This window comes from Bactrocera tryoni, chromosome 3 (genome assembly GCF_016617805.1).
Source record: "Bactrocera tryoni isolate S06 chromosome 3, CSIRO_BtryS06_freeze2, whole genome shotgun sequence".
NCBI classification, from domain to species: Eukaryota; Metazoa; Arthropoda; class Insecta; order Diptera; family Tephritidae; genus Bactrocera; species Bactrocera tryoni.
The window spans coordinates 12,012,181-12,027,542 of record NC_052501.1 but is presented as its reverse complement, the minus strand read 5'-3'; positions in this window follow the sequence as shown (position 1 = coordinate 12,027,542).

Genomic DNA, 15,362 nt, shown 5'->3' with positions numbered 1-15,362 from the left:
ATAGAAACATGCGCTTATGTGTAACAAAAGTCATAAAGAGAATGTGGAAAAAAGCAATAATGATAATAATAACAATAGCGCGGCTATATTCTATATCCGCATAATAAGCTATCGGGCGATCTAAGATGAAAAGCTGAAAGACCGCTGTGACGCGCAGGCGCAAAGGCCGCAGAGCAGGAGTGCGGCGTTCGTTGGATATTTGCTCCATTTCAAATGAATGTCGGCCACTAAAGTCAATGCAACAACAACAACAACAAACGAATGCCAACAATAGCTATTACACGTATCTACAAAAACACAAATTGACAATGGCATTGACTTTGAATGCCGCGTTGTTGTTGTTGCTCTAAAGTGCGGGCTACGCTGCAACGCTACGGATTGTAGCTGTGGAGTCCAACAATTGACTCGCATGCTCAGACTTTTCTGTATCGACAGTCGGAGTCCACAGTTGCATGCCAACCTGTGTATATGAGTGTGTATGTATGTATATATGCTTTTGTTTGCAAGTTTTTGTTTGTGGAAATTCCTTTGAATGCGCTGCATTGCTCAGCCGCCGACTTTAATTGTTTGTACGCTTGTAGCGCTGCTCGAAAATATGGCTCAAACGGGCATTAAAGTCGCGGTCAGATGCCAGTTTTGATTGCTTCGACATACTTCCAACAATATACACACATACACATGCACACTTGCATAAGCACATATCCGTAAATAGTGCGTTGTTTTTTGGTTCGGTGAATGTTGCATGCTTCTACGGCCGACACTGCTCGAGAACACATTTTTCGCCTTAATATGGCTCTCTCTTTGACTGTTCGCTGTTTGCCGCTATTGACGACGCTTTTTGTTATTAGCTCTTACTACCGGGGAGCAGGCGAAAAGCGCACACAAAAAGGGGTTTATCATTACGATTACTTAGAGGCAATTATTCTCAACTTTCTATGCACATTTGTGCTCACATATGCTGGTCCATTGTTGTGGCAAGCGGAAACTACTGCATGCTGCAGGGTTGAATAATTGTGATTTTTCATAAGTGAGCTTGCTGGAATGCGCAACGGAGCTTAGGAAACAGTGGTTAGTATTAAGAGCCAGCCAACTCGTACATATTCCGTATTATTGCTATTATACTTTTGCAACGTGTTGCTTAAGAGTAGAATAGATAGTTGGATATACCTCATTTTTAGGTAAAATCACATACCTCAAGACTTTCTCTACCGATTTCAATCAAATTCAGTACCTAAAACTCTTATGTCACAGTAATTCTAATATATTACTGACTTTTGACCTCAAATATCGGTCAATGTGTGTGATATATAATTCAAATTCAGAAATAATCTTTTCCTGATTAAGGTATGTCTCTATGTGTCAAAAATGGGTTGAATCGTGCCATTACTTCCCTTAGCTCTCATACAGGGTTTGTCCGGAAAGTCTGTGCATCGACGGAATTCGGTAGAGGGCGTTCCTAGCTAACGAACGAGCGACTGATCAGTTGTGTCCGAACACCTGGAGAGTTAGAAAAACATTTTCGCGCGACTTGTGTGTGTTCAAGCAGGCTTACCCAGATGTTGCATTAACAAGAAGTGGTGTGTTTCGGTGACATCAGTGCCAAGAAAATTTGAACATGTATGAAAGAGGCACCAATTTTTGAATAACGTAATCACAGGTGACGAGTCATGGATCTTTGAGTATGATCCCGAGACAAAGAGGCAATCTTCCGAGTGGTACACGCCGGCACAGGATATCCAAGCAGTATACACCTCTCTCTCATGGCTATTTCGGAGAATGCCTTCCCTGACGCCTTCAGTGCATGGAAATAGCTCTGGCAGCGCTGCATCGACACAGAAGGAGCCTATTTTGAAAGTTTTTAAATAATTGTAACGATAGGTTCAATAAATTTTTTCGATCTTTCAAGTGTCTTGATACCGCATATCTCGGCGAACGTGTGAGCTTTCTCTATGAAAATGAGGGAAGGTATTTCACAGATAACAATGTAACTTTGTGCCTATAACGGATAAAATTGGGCGACAACCTGACCTAGCCACTATATAATTAAAATCAAAATTTTCGAACAACCGTGTGACTGTACTCCATATGATTTGTGGTGGTATGAGAGATACTTTATTAAACCTCAGGGAACATTTTATTATTATGTAGTATTGGCAAAAATAGATAAAATCGGGTCTATACTACCCGCAACTCTCATATACTACATATGTAGTTATTTTGTATTTTTTTTTAACTTTTACCCCCTCAAATGTTAGGGATTGGCACAAAAAAATCCTGCCTCAAGCCAGGCACTGTGGCTTAACTCTAAGGGATCGCTTATTTTTTTTAGTTTCCTATACATTTAACATAGTAATTTTCAGTTTTTCATTCAAACTAAAATTTCACCAATTAATTTGTTGTCGTAAGTTGTGCTGACTCGTGTGGTTCTCCGAGCGGTTCTTTATGCCATGTTTAGGGCAATCAGACTTGAGCGTGCTTAACTTTTATCGTATCAGGACCATAAACACTACTCACATTTTCAGATGATTGACTTGCGTATTCGACTTTATCGCAAAAAATCTTGAAAATGTGGCGTAATTTTTATTTGCTTGTGTCCAAACTTTGACCCGTGCTCAAACAATATCAGGTCAAGAAATCCCAATACGGTCAGAGGAGTGGTTTTAGTAACTTAATTCTACTCATATAACGCGATAGTGCATATTATATTTAATTTTTTTTTACTAGATCTTATTTTTATATTTAATTTTAGGAAAATGTATCATAGTCTACCAGTATAAATTTAAAAATATATACATATCTAGAATTCAAGCAAAACCTCTACATCTGCTCGACCCTGCCTGCATTAACTAATAAATAACTTAGTTGGGACATAAATCTTTTACTGCTCCAGCTTGCCTCTCACTTATTTACCGCCCGAAAGAACGTTACCCAGCACTATTTCAGCATTAAAAAGTAATACGTTAATACGCGGTTCATAAAACTATAAGCCAGTTGCCAGTATGCAAGTTAGCTCGTAAGTTTCAAGAATTTGCTCGGCTATGAAAATTCCGCCCTCATTTCTGTAGGTGCATGCCACTTATGCAGTTAGCAGTCAAGTTCAGCGGAGTTGAGTTAAACGGCGTTGCGGCAAGTTAACTGTTACAACCGTCATTTAAAATGCATATATAAATGTAATTCTTGCAACAGCCGACATGTTTTCTTGGATTTTGTTGAATTTAGTTTGTATAGGCAATTCTTTACCCCTAAATCATATTTGATAGCTTGTATTGTTTTAGTACCTATATTCGTATATGTATTCATATGTGAGGATATGGCAAGTAATTGACGTTTTGTATATAACAATTTGCCAATTACTTAGTTATTCTTGCAAAAATGGGTGCATAGCTCTCTCAATGGAGAAAATTATTTCTGAATAAAATCGTAGGAATAATACCACTCCCTAACGCCATTATTTTATATAATGTACTCTTTATGAGTATATCACAAACGCTGATATTTTTATAACTGATCTTAAACCACTGTTTCGAATCTATTACTTCTAATCAAGATTCTTCAGAATGAACTGAAACCAGAAGCTAAACGTGAACTGTAATTTTTTTAAACTGAACTGTTAGAATCTAGATATCATTTAGTTTACCCACCAGAAAACAACAGTTCGCTTATACGAAGGTAGTAGGGGTCTATTGGATAGGATGCATAGATGCGTTATACCTAAGTCCTAAAAATACTTTTCTAATAGATTAAACATAAAACCTTTGAACTGATGAACCAAAATCTGAATAAATTATACGGATTGAATAATACATGTTTTTCAATTCCTTGCAACAAAGCTTTTGATGTTTTAAAACTATCTTTACAATAATTATATCCTGAAAAAGATATATAAAGTTTGTCTCGAACGTTACACACATTGCATTGAAGAACATATAAAATAGTTATATAAATATACATATGATCGGCATGTTGAACTGAGTGGATCTGAAATTATTCATCTGAAAATTTTCAGAGATCCATTTCTCCCAAAGACTCTGCTCATTGGTGGAAACAGTCAAAATCGGACCTCTATAACATATACTATATGTAGTTCAAAACTAACTGATCTATTAAAACTCACTATGTTATTTTTGTTCAGTGTTGTTTGACATTTTATTATGAAAGGACTTACGCCTATACAACGTTACAAATCGTTCAACTTTATTACGAAAATTCACGTTCTGTGGTCAACATAATCGTACTACTGAGCGTACTTTTCACAATACCATTACCCATTTTGAGAGCCAGCATTCATTATTGGATAATATTTGATCATATAGCCTACGTCCAGCACGCAGTAGAGAAAATATAGCGGTCGTAGCTAAGGGTATATGCGATGACCTTGTAGAGTCGATTCAGCGTCATTTGCAGCAACTCGGACTGACATATGGAACGATTTTAACTGAAGCCGCTCGACTTTCCCAAATGAAATAGCTTCGCTCTAAGGGCCCCAAGAAGATCCATTTTTGGGCCAATGAGTATGTAAACAAGCAAAGGTTACCGCATTTGGACGAAGACCAACCTGAAGAAGCTGGATTTATTTAGAGAACACTTCAGTGAGCAGAATATTTCACGTTTTCTGTGGGGATATGTAAAGTCTAAAGTCTATGCGGACAATCCCACAGTCGAAATGCTCGAACGAGTCATCGAAAATTGGACTCAACGGATGGACCTTCTGAGACGTAGCCGCGACCAATATTTGAAAGAAATAATTTTTAAAAAATAAATGTGAAGGTAAGCTCTTTCGAATGATAACAAACATTCCCCCTTAAATTTGTAGCTTCTGTGTTTTTTTGCGTGGTATATCAGAATGTTGAACTTTTTTATTTGACGAAATTGGGCACGGATTGTTCTCAAAGTCAACGAAGTCAAGAAATCTTTGGGACGGATAAAAATCAAAATAAAGATCTTTTATACCTTTAATGGTATATGAAATGTACCCGTGAAGGGTATTATAGGTTCGGTGCAGCCGTAGTTAAATCGAAGAAAATTAAAATGTAATCGGCTCACAAAACGTAGACGAGTTTTCTCGGTGTTAAAAATATTCCTGAAACGGCTAAACCCATTTTCCTAAATAAATACTCTATAATTAAAGTTCTTTTAATTCTATAAAGACACTTTTCATTTTGTGTTTATTAAATAGAATCACAAAAACCGCGTTTTTTCTGAATAGCGAGAGGACATAACACCTTTAGACTAATAAGACCCTCAATCATCCTACGGAATCATATTGTAATACCAAGTACCGTTTAGATCTAATTTAACGAAGAACTAGACATACATATCTAGGATTAAATCGAGTAACAGACATGCTGAATCCAAATCTTTTGACGCTTTTTCGTTACTCCTTGGTATCGGTTTAAAAAAATCTGTCCGCGATTGAACAAAAAATAATAAAAAGTTGATTTTCTCGAAAAATAAAGTAAAGAAAGAAAAAACGACACTAAAAGAAAATGATAATAATAGTAAACTAGCGCTAAAACAAATTAGCATTTGATAGTCAAAAACTCCGTTTAGCAACTGAAGCACCACTATTTGTACGACCACTTAAACCACTTCATTAGAATTTAAGAAATTTCTGTGTTATCATATATGAAAACATTTACTGCCATTCTGCAACATGCCTCACCCCTGTTAGCAAAGCCATAAAAATTGCCGCATGAACGTATTGAGTAGTAAATGTAAGCACCGCAGGAATGATTCTCATTAAAAACCACTAAAAGAAAAACAACACACAGATTAGTGCAACGGATAAAATGCCGAGGCACTGCATAGATATGCGCATATATATGTATGTATGTATGTGTATGACATTAAAGTTACTAGCGCATTAGTATAAGTGCCATCCATTTGTAAGTATGCATGTATGTGTGAATATGTATTTTAGCACATTCATTGCACCAACTAACAAGCGACGCGACGCGCCGATAGCCTCGACCGCTACTTCAGTCGGCTGATAAATGAGAAAATCGCACTGCACAGCGGTGAGTTTGCATAATAATTGGAAATCGTACGTCGTCAGCCAATTAACGAACCAATGAACGAGCGAAAGGTGCACAAAAAAGTGGCTACTTAATTTTCGCAGCGCCAATGGCGGGAAGTTAACAGCGGCGCAACGGAAACAAAAAACGTAAAAAATATCAATGGAAATAAATAACATACATACATACGTATATGCAGACAAAAATTCAGCTGTAGCAATTCGAAAGCAATTGCCTTTTCGGGATTGCACGGCAAAACGGTGCGGCATGCCACAGCATGGTGAACAGTTAATGCACCTACACATTGTAACAGAGCAGCAAAAAACCAAAGCAGTAGCTAAAACAACAACAACAACAGCAGCAGCAGCACAGCAGTAGTGAAAAGCCATAAATGCTGCAACAACAATTAAAACAACAGGATAATAGCAGCGTGATTCCTGATAATTTGTTTGTGCGAGTGCACTTAGTGATGTAACGAATACTTGCCGGAGTAGGCGAATATGCGAATACTATGTATTTTGGTATATACTTGTATACAGGGTTTGTCCGCAAAGCAATAGGACTGATTTTCTTCCGCCTACGACTATACTTCGGAGCATTCGCACACCGACTGTTTTCGGTAGAAGTCGTTCCTAGCTAACGAACGAGCGGCTGGTCAGTTGTCTCCGAGCACCTGTAGAGTCAGGACAAACATTTTCGCTCGACGTGTTTCTGTGAGCAGTACAAGCCGAAAATGCAGGGTTCCTCAGAGCATTGTCTTTTTTGACATGAAAGGCATCGCCCCCCATGAATTTGTTCCTCCTGGACAAACCGTCAACGCCATGTTTTACGTGGAAGTCCTCAAGAGACTCAAATGAAGGGTCAATCGGCTCCGACAAAACATCGCATTGGAAGTTGGACCACGACAACGCCCCGGCTCACACCTCCTTTCTTGTGGCCAGATGTGACCTTTTGGACTTTTTTGTTTCCTTGCCTGAAAATGCCGATTAAAGGCAAGCATTTTAAGATGACAGAGGGGATCCAAGCAGCATGCACTTCGGTTCTCAAGGCTATTCCGGAGAATGCCTTTCGTGACGCCTTCAATGCTTGGAAATCGCGCTGGCAGTGCTGCATCGACGCAGAATAAGCTTATTTTGAAAGTTTTTAAAGAATTGTAATGATTGGTTCAATACATTTTTTTAAATCGACTCATTCCACTTAATTTCCGGACAAACCCTGTACATTTATGAGGACGAGCTATGACCCCCTAGCCTTAGTTTTGATTTAATTAATATAAAACTCAGCTGATAGTTTGAGTAACTAAATTTAGGTTGGATATACTTGTAGATGGTTGATAAAATGTGGCAAAAGAAAATACTTAGTTATTTTCTTCTTCTTTGGCACAACGTCGGTGGGCCGGTCTGGACCGAGAACACAAAGCTTCAATAGTTGCATCTAACCTATTCGTGGTTACGTCAGTTATAGACTCCAAGTGCTGCCAGGTCGCTACGCATTTGGTCCTTCCAAGGCGTCCTTGTTTCCGTTTTCCACCCATGCATCTCGAATCGAAGGAGTTTTTCACTGGCATGACCTTACCGGCGCTTTCGTTGGAATTTTATGCACTTAACTATATGTATGTCGGCATAGAGCTCATACAGTTCGTAGTTCCATCTTCATCAACATTCACTATTAATGCAAAATCATGTCTCATGCGGACGGCTCCACAGACCTTGCATAGAAAATTGCTCTCGAATGTTCTAAATGTTTGTTTATCTCGATTCGTCATCGACCATGTTTCTGCGCTATACAAACTTTCGACCGAAATCGAGTATAAACGCACCAACTGTATTCGGAAACATTGCACATGATAATATTACAACAACAAAAACCACACCATATTCTCGGTCCATTGCTGCAGTGGCCAACGCTGATTACCCATAATATTGGATACGTTGCAGCTACTGCAGGCAAATATTTGCGCGCAACGGTTGACGATGCGACACTGGCAATGGCGAAACTGGATGGCGAGCGGATGCAATGAGCGTGCAACGCACGGACAGGGCGCGGACGAGGCTCATAACAAAAGTTGTATTGTACGGGCCATTTCCACTATTTATTAGCAATTGCTGGCTGACTGCGAGCAGCTGGCGTGGCGCAAATAGTCGCACATACAGGCGAACACCCACCGGCCGGCGAATGGTGGGCAAACAAAGCGAATAAAACAATAATAACAACAGACAAAAGTACATATATTTTTAAGTTGAGGACAATAAAAACGTTTTCGTGGCTTTTTACGCGGTTTGGTATTCATTTTTGCTGTTGTTGTTGTTGATGTTATTGCCGCTGTTCTTGTTGTTTCGCGCGATTGCTTGTGGTGGCAGAGAGATTCCTGCGTTGGCAGCAAGAAAGTTTTCGTTGACTTTGTAGGTTGGCAGATTTGCAGGTTTTCATGTTTACAACTCTCTTGCTCTCTCTCTTTCCCTCTTCATTGCTGTGAAAATCTGTTGGCACGTATGCATGGGCGCGTGTTTGTCCGTGTGATTGCTGCATGTTTGCCGTTTAATTGATTATTTGCTTACTGAAATGTCAATGCAATGACAACTCAGCCACCAGGATTCCGCACACATCGCGCATATTTAAATAATAAAACTGGTTATGACTCAATTTCCCGAGTGGCGTGACAGCATTGCGTGCCCCACAGGCAGCAGAGCGCGCGTACACATGCACACATGTGCAAATATAATTAAAAACGAGGAAAAGGAATAACATAAAAGAGGAGAGATGTTCGCCTGTGGTTTGGCTTGATATCAGGACTGCAATCGGCAACAAATAAAACTCTAATTTATGACATGATAGTGTGGCTAATTGGTCGTCTTGTAGCATTTTTTTCCTCGACTATTTCTGCCTTTGCGTTTCGAGTCCCGTATTGGCTTCCATATTCATTGCGTCTGCTGTGGAGCCGCAGGCTGCCACATACATATACTTATGTATAGTACATATGCATATGAGTGTGCTCTGTGTCTTGCGTTGATTAAATTTACCTCCAGTTTGTGCGCATGCGCAGTAAATATTTGATTGCCAGCAATGTGTTATTTGTTGGTTGCAGATGCTAGCAGTTTTCGTTATTCAGCGTGATTGCTCCGGTGTGCCACATGTGTATACGTATGTAGGTAAGCATGTATGCGTGTGTGTGGTATAGTTTGAAGCAATTTCATTAGTTTTTTGTTTGCTGTTTTCTTGTGTCAAGCATGGACTTCTTTCGCTATAATCGTACACTGCACAGCGATGTTGCGTTCTCACCTCCTCGGGCAAGTGGAATAATTACTCTTTTATTCAACTGACATACGAATCTTTGGTTGTTTTAGTGAATACTTAATTGTATATATGTATGTTCATAAATTTACTCCTTGGTTATTATAGATTTGTTAAAAGAGAAAAAACGTAGAAAGATAAAAGACAAAGAAAGACAAGTCACAAATTAACACAAATGTTCATAAATATGATATAAAGTCAGCTCGAATATTATTATGTGTTGATATATGAGAGTTAGGATAACGTCTTAACAATTAAGTTATTTTTTCGGGATCAAACTGTGTTCCCTTTAATTCGTTGAGATATTCTGATGCATACTATATGGCATAAAATAAACCAGAAAACAAGAAAATGCGTTCATTTCGGTTTCTCAGTTTTCAGCCAGTTTGCATGGCAGTGTTATATGGTACAGTGGATCCGTTTCCTTTAAGGAAACTTGATTTGGCTCGATCAGTTTGTATGGCAGCTATATTTATTTTATAAAGAAATTTCACGTATTAATCGACATATACATATATTCGGATAAAGTTAACGGGGGAAAGGTTTGTACGTAAAATTACATTTCAGAGGCAGTGGGTAATTTTCTACCTATTCGCCTAATCCTGGCATTATGCTTTCATTGCCATTCAACTGGTTGGAGAAGTGTTCCCTCCATAATTTTAGTATGCTCTGCGCATTGATTACTAGATCACCTCTGGGGGTTCTACAAGAGTATGCTGCTCTCTCCGCTGCGACACGGCACTCCTCATCGTACCAGCTGTTCTTTTGCATTTTCCGAAAACCAATGGTTTCGATTGCAGCTGTACGTAAGAACCTTGAAATGTCGTCTACTGTTCCCTTATACCGAGTTGTTGACGAGTGCTCTCAGAGAGCAGGAGTGCAAGTCGAGGATAAAATCGATCGGCTATCTGTTGTGATTGCAGCATCTCGACGACGAACCTTCCTTTTGTTTGTTGACGTGCGTTTTTTGCTGCACAGAGACAGGTGGGTATATTAGCTGCAACAAGATAGTGGTCCGAGTCGATATTAGTACTTCGGAGCGTGCGCACATCTAAGACACTGGAGACGTGATCTATATATTTAGTTGGTGGCTATTGGTTGTTTGGTGGGCCCAAATCAGCGATATGTTGAAGAACTTCGCTTTGGTGCGGATTGTGGCTAGACGTTCATTCACTGGGCTGAATGACAGTACTCGGCGACGGAGGCTTTCTCCCATGTAGAAAATGTCACGACGGCGGTGATGTTAGCCTTCACTCTAACTTGTTATCCTTAGTGCGTTTGCTATGGTCGTCATCAGAAAGGGGTCTCTTCCGAGGCAGTTTGTGCTTTTTCGTGGTGGGCTGTTTTTAAGGAGCGGGTCCCAAACCCAGCGCACAACCCAGTAGAGGAGATGTTTCGCCTCCTCGCTTTCAAACAGATGTTCTTTGGCTACACAGAGGTTACTTGGTCTAGAACCGGAAGTTGTTAGATGCTTAAGCCATATGTAAAAAAATCGTTTCTGGCTCCTCCCAAGTGAATGGCATTCAGAGAACTTTCCTCGCTTGCGTGAACTTCTACACATGACTCCATCCTCTCACGTTAGTTATTGAAGTTAAAATTTATGTCCAGAAAATTAGCTAAGACAATTTTAGAGTGAAATGATGCCTCTATTAGAGACATTCTAGAGCCACTGTAATTTATGAGTAAATTTTGCTCCCGAAGTCGACCTAAAGTTCAAATTCATCGCTGACAGAGCCTCATGTAAAATGTATATACGTCCTAAATCAGTTGAAACAGCACTTCAAGGTTCGAATTTATAAAGCTTGCAAATGTTTATGCAAATTTAGAAGCATATGGGTGTAAAGTAATCAACACATGGAGTATCAACAATCGCTGTAAGGCATAGTTCATTATTGTGTTCAAGAGTCATTTGACAGCTCCATTAAATCTTGATTAGTTTTGATCGGTCCTATCACCCAACTCGATCATTAAAAGCTATTATGAATCATAAATTAAATGGCATAGTTAGATTATTTTCATAATAGAGGCGCCCGCCTACTCGGCCGCCAGCTAAAGCACGTTTAGACTATTGTGTATGTACGCATGAGCGTATGCATGTAGTGGCGGCTGTTGTAAATTGCCTCTTTTAACAATTTAATTATGTTATTAAAGAAGCAAATAGCTTTGGCTGCCAACAATTATACGCTACTCGCATGTGTGTGGCACTTTTGAGCACTTGAAATTTAGTTGTACAACAAGTGTTCGACGCGCATGCGTACATGCTACACAGCAATAAATATGGTTATCTATACTTTTATATACATTTTACCTGAAATTCACTACCGATTGTGGTGGAAGCGTGCATTGCCGGGGTGAGTAAGCGTCAGATGGCAAATAAATTGCATGAATTAGCATTTTATGAATGGGGAAAAAGGCGAGCGAAAAGAAGATGTATGAAATAAACAAAATGAAAAAAGAAATGACAACGGCAACTGCCAACGCATTTTTACAATGCAGTCGGTCTGGCATTCTGTCAATGAGCCATCAACTGCATCGTTTCTATGTAAGCAAGAGAGTAAGCCTTGTGTAAGTCGGTGTAGGAACTGCGTAAAACTACTCATGCAGCAGTGCCACAACCTGTTGAAAGTTACCGCATTACCGTGTGGCATGCGTCGTAGCTGAATTTAATGAATATTTTTACGCACAAGAGCCAACAGTAGTTAACTGTTTGGTGGTTTTGTTGCATGGACGAGTGCTCCGTTGAAGTAGCTTTGATTGACTGACTGACTTTTATGCACTTCAATGCGGGTCTTCAAACCGGTAAGTGAAAATGTTTGTAGGAGTGTGTGTGCATGAGCACTCTTGCGGTTTTATGCTGATTTTGCGGTAAATTTCTACACATTTTTGCTTTGCTTTTGTGCGTGTTGCGTGGCGTTGGTCAAACTCAATCACAGCAGATTTATGACTGAGGCTGCTTTCGCCCATCATTCAATAATGATGCTTAATGGTTTTGTTAGTAAATTAAAACTGCATTGATGTTATCTAACGTATGGATGTGCCAGTGTGCTCTCTAATGGTTCGCTTTATTACACCTGCTGCAATTTGCATATAATACCGCACTGAGTATACCTTAGCATATGTTGGCGGTAAGTATAAATGCTAGTGATATGGTTTATATGAATGCTTAATTGCTATAGAAGGAAATTTATATTCCATGAAAAGCAAATTTGAATTTGAATATGTTAATACTTATGTATATAATTTTGTTTTGAAATGCATTATTCTCTATGTACACTGAATATCTACATACGTATAGAAAAGTTTTTACTTTTGGAACTAAAAGTTCTTATTTTGATACTGATTATTATTATTACGATATTAAAGTAGGCCACTTTATGACCAAAAATTTGCCAAATCTGGCAAAAACTATGTAAGTTCCCAGATACCGAATATATGGGTCAAAGTTCCAAATTTTGAACTTTTTATAGAAAATATCGGTCAATCCTTGAGATATACTATAAAAATTTGGAGAGAATCTTTTTCTATTATATATCTTTCAACCGATAATTTTTTTTTTAGGTTAGGTTCTTATTTTTAGCGTCAACGGAAATCGTGTGCGGTTATGATCTTCTCTTCAAAAACACTACTGTATATTTTGACAATGTGTCTAAATATATCCCTAAAATTTTAGAACAATTCATAACGAAGTTTTCTTTTTATGTTCCTAAAGATAGACTTTTTAGGCAGACACAAAAGGCAAGCCCTTATGGCCCTGAATCGCGAATGTATTATTCGTATGACCTCCGTTCAGAAGAACATTCCACTAAACACATTATAGAGTTGGTCACTTATCATAGTCGAGACGATCGATTACCAAGCTTTGTGCACAGAATGTCAACTCTTTCATTTCAGAATAATTTCATAGTAGAAATGTTCAAGGGGTGCCAACATCATGAAGACTAAGCCAAGACCAAAGTCAAGCCAATCTCACAAATATTAATAAAATGAGATCTAATAGAGTTTGATACCAAAACTTTCTGTCTTCAAATGAAAATTTGTGAAAGTGGAAGATGTACGAAAGAAGTCACCACAGATGTGCTAAATTTATATTCAATGAAGGGGAGGAAAATACAAATCAGATGGAAACATGATATAATGGTGAACTACAGAACCGATTCTCACTAAAATCAAATTTTTAAGTTAATTTGGCATAATCGCTTAATAAAGAAGAAAAGAAGAAAAATGTGAATTCAATAATTCTTCAAAAATAATAATAAAAATAAAATACCTAAATCCTTACTCAAAACAAGTAATCTATTCAAAATAATTATTTATTAATTATTTCGAAAATCATTCTCTAATAACATCAAAGGGTATGCCCACAACAATTTGATTGCATAACCACTTCATTGAACTTGGCAATAAACGCAATCATCATCACATGCTGATTAATATTGGAAAATCTTTTAATTACAAAATGAAAGCAGAAAGTTAAAAATTCGAAATCGAAATTCTTACGGACAATACCAATGCAACAGCAGCAAGTCAACAAAGTAAGAATGCAACAGTAGTACATATAATTGTAGAATTATCGTATTATTTCGTGGTATTCTTTCGAAATGATCGACTTCTGGTCTTCGACAGCAGCAAATACACGCACAATAACCGAAACGATTTCCTTGCCTATTCAACATTGAAAATGGATAAATAATAGGGAAAACCAAAACCAAAACCCAATCGACCACAACCAACACGATTAATCACTTTGGAATGTTGTATTGCAAGCACCATGTGCAGTTGCTGATGTTCCCTTTGCCGCTGTTGAAAGCAACATGCGCTTCTGGTGCGAGTAAAGGATGTTCTTATTGTTGCTTATGAGTGCATTGAAGATTGCAAAGGAGAACTAGTTATAAAAAGATAAGCAACAATGTGTGGTAATACTTAACTTATTGTTGCACGGTAACACATTCTGTTGGCTGAAGCTTTGCTCCTTGCCGTGCCTGATGTTCAATATAGAAATAGTGGCTTTGTGGCAGACGTAATTTTGTACACATACTTGAGGCGAAGAGTGGCAATACAATATGTATTTAGTGAAACCTTGGCAAGCTTCATTGGCTAGTAAGTGAAAACATGGATCAACAAAGGGGGCACTTGATATAAATATGTATGTATTTGTCTTTATCGTATATTGAATGTAGTCATTCGGCAAAGGACAATGCACTCTTCAAATACATTAATTGAATTATTTTAGAGCTGTAGATGCGAGTGGCCGTTGACACTTGAAGAGCCTTTTTAACTGATTGCCTTCTTCTTCTTTATTGGCCTAGACACCGCTTACGCGGTTATCGCCGAGTTTACAACTGCGACAGTCGTTCTTCCTTTTCGCTGTTTGACACCATTTGGAGATTCCAAATGAAGCCAGGTCCTCCTCTGCTTCCCCCAGCGAGTACTGTGTCGAATACTTTCAGAGCTGGAGTGGTTTCATCCATTCGGACGGCATGACCTAGACAGCGTAGCCTCTGTTTTTTCATTTGCTGAACTATGTCAATGTCCTCGTATATCTCATACAGCTCATCGTCTGCATCATATAGCAAGACGGGCAATAGTTATTCTGCGTTGTATTTTGAGGCTGATTTTGTTGTTGCTGTTGATACTGGTTCCAAGGTAGACGGAATTATCTTCGAGAGAGGAGAGGTCGTACCTTTTTTTCGACTCAACGAGTGTAAAATCAAATCGGATATAGAACTGTTAAAATAGTTTTGACTTGCGTCTACTAAGTGAATCAAAATTTTAGTTGGTATTGATAAATCGTCAAAAAATATAAATTTATTCAAAAATCGACTTTTTAATAAAGTGTACTTGAACTAGTTAGTAACTCTATATTTGATATACATATATGCATGTAGGGTCATAACTGGTTGGTTATAATTGGTTCCGGTCATTAGTATTTGCTTCTGATCAATAGCGGGAAATAATTCATATAATGTTTTTCAGGTTTTTTTATTGAAATTTCCAATTTATTTGCCAAGGGCACAAGCAAATAAAAAGAGTTGACACGCAGCAGCTGAATTGTAAGCG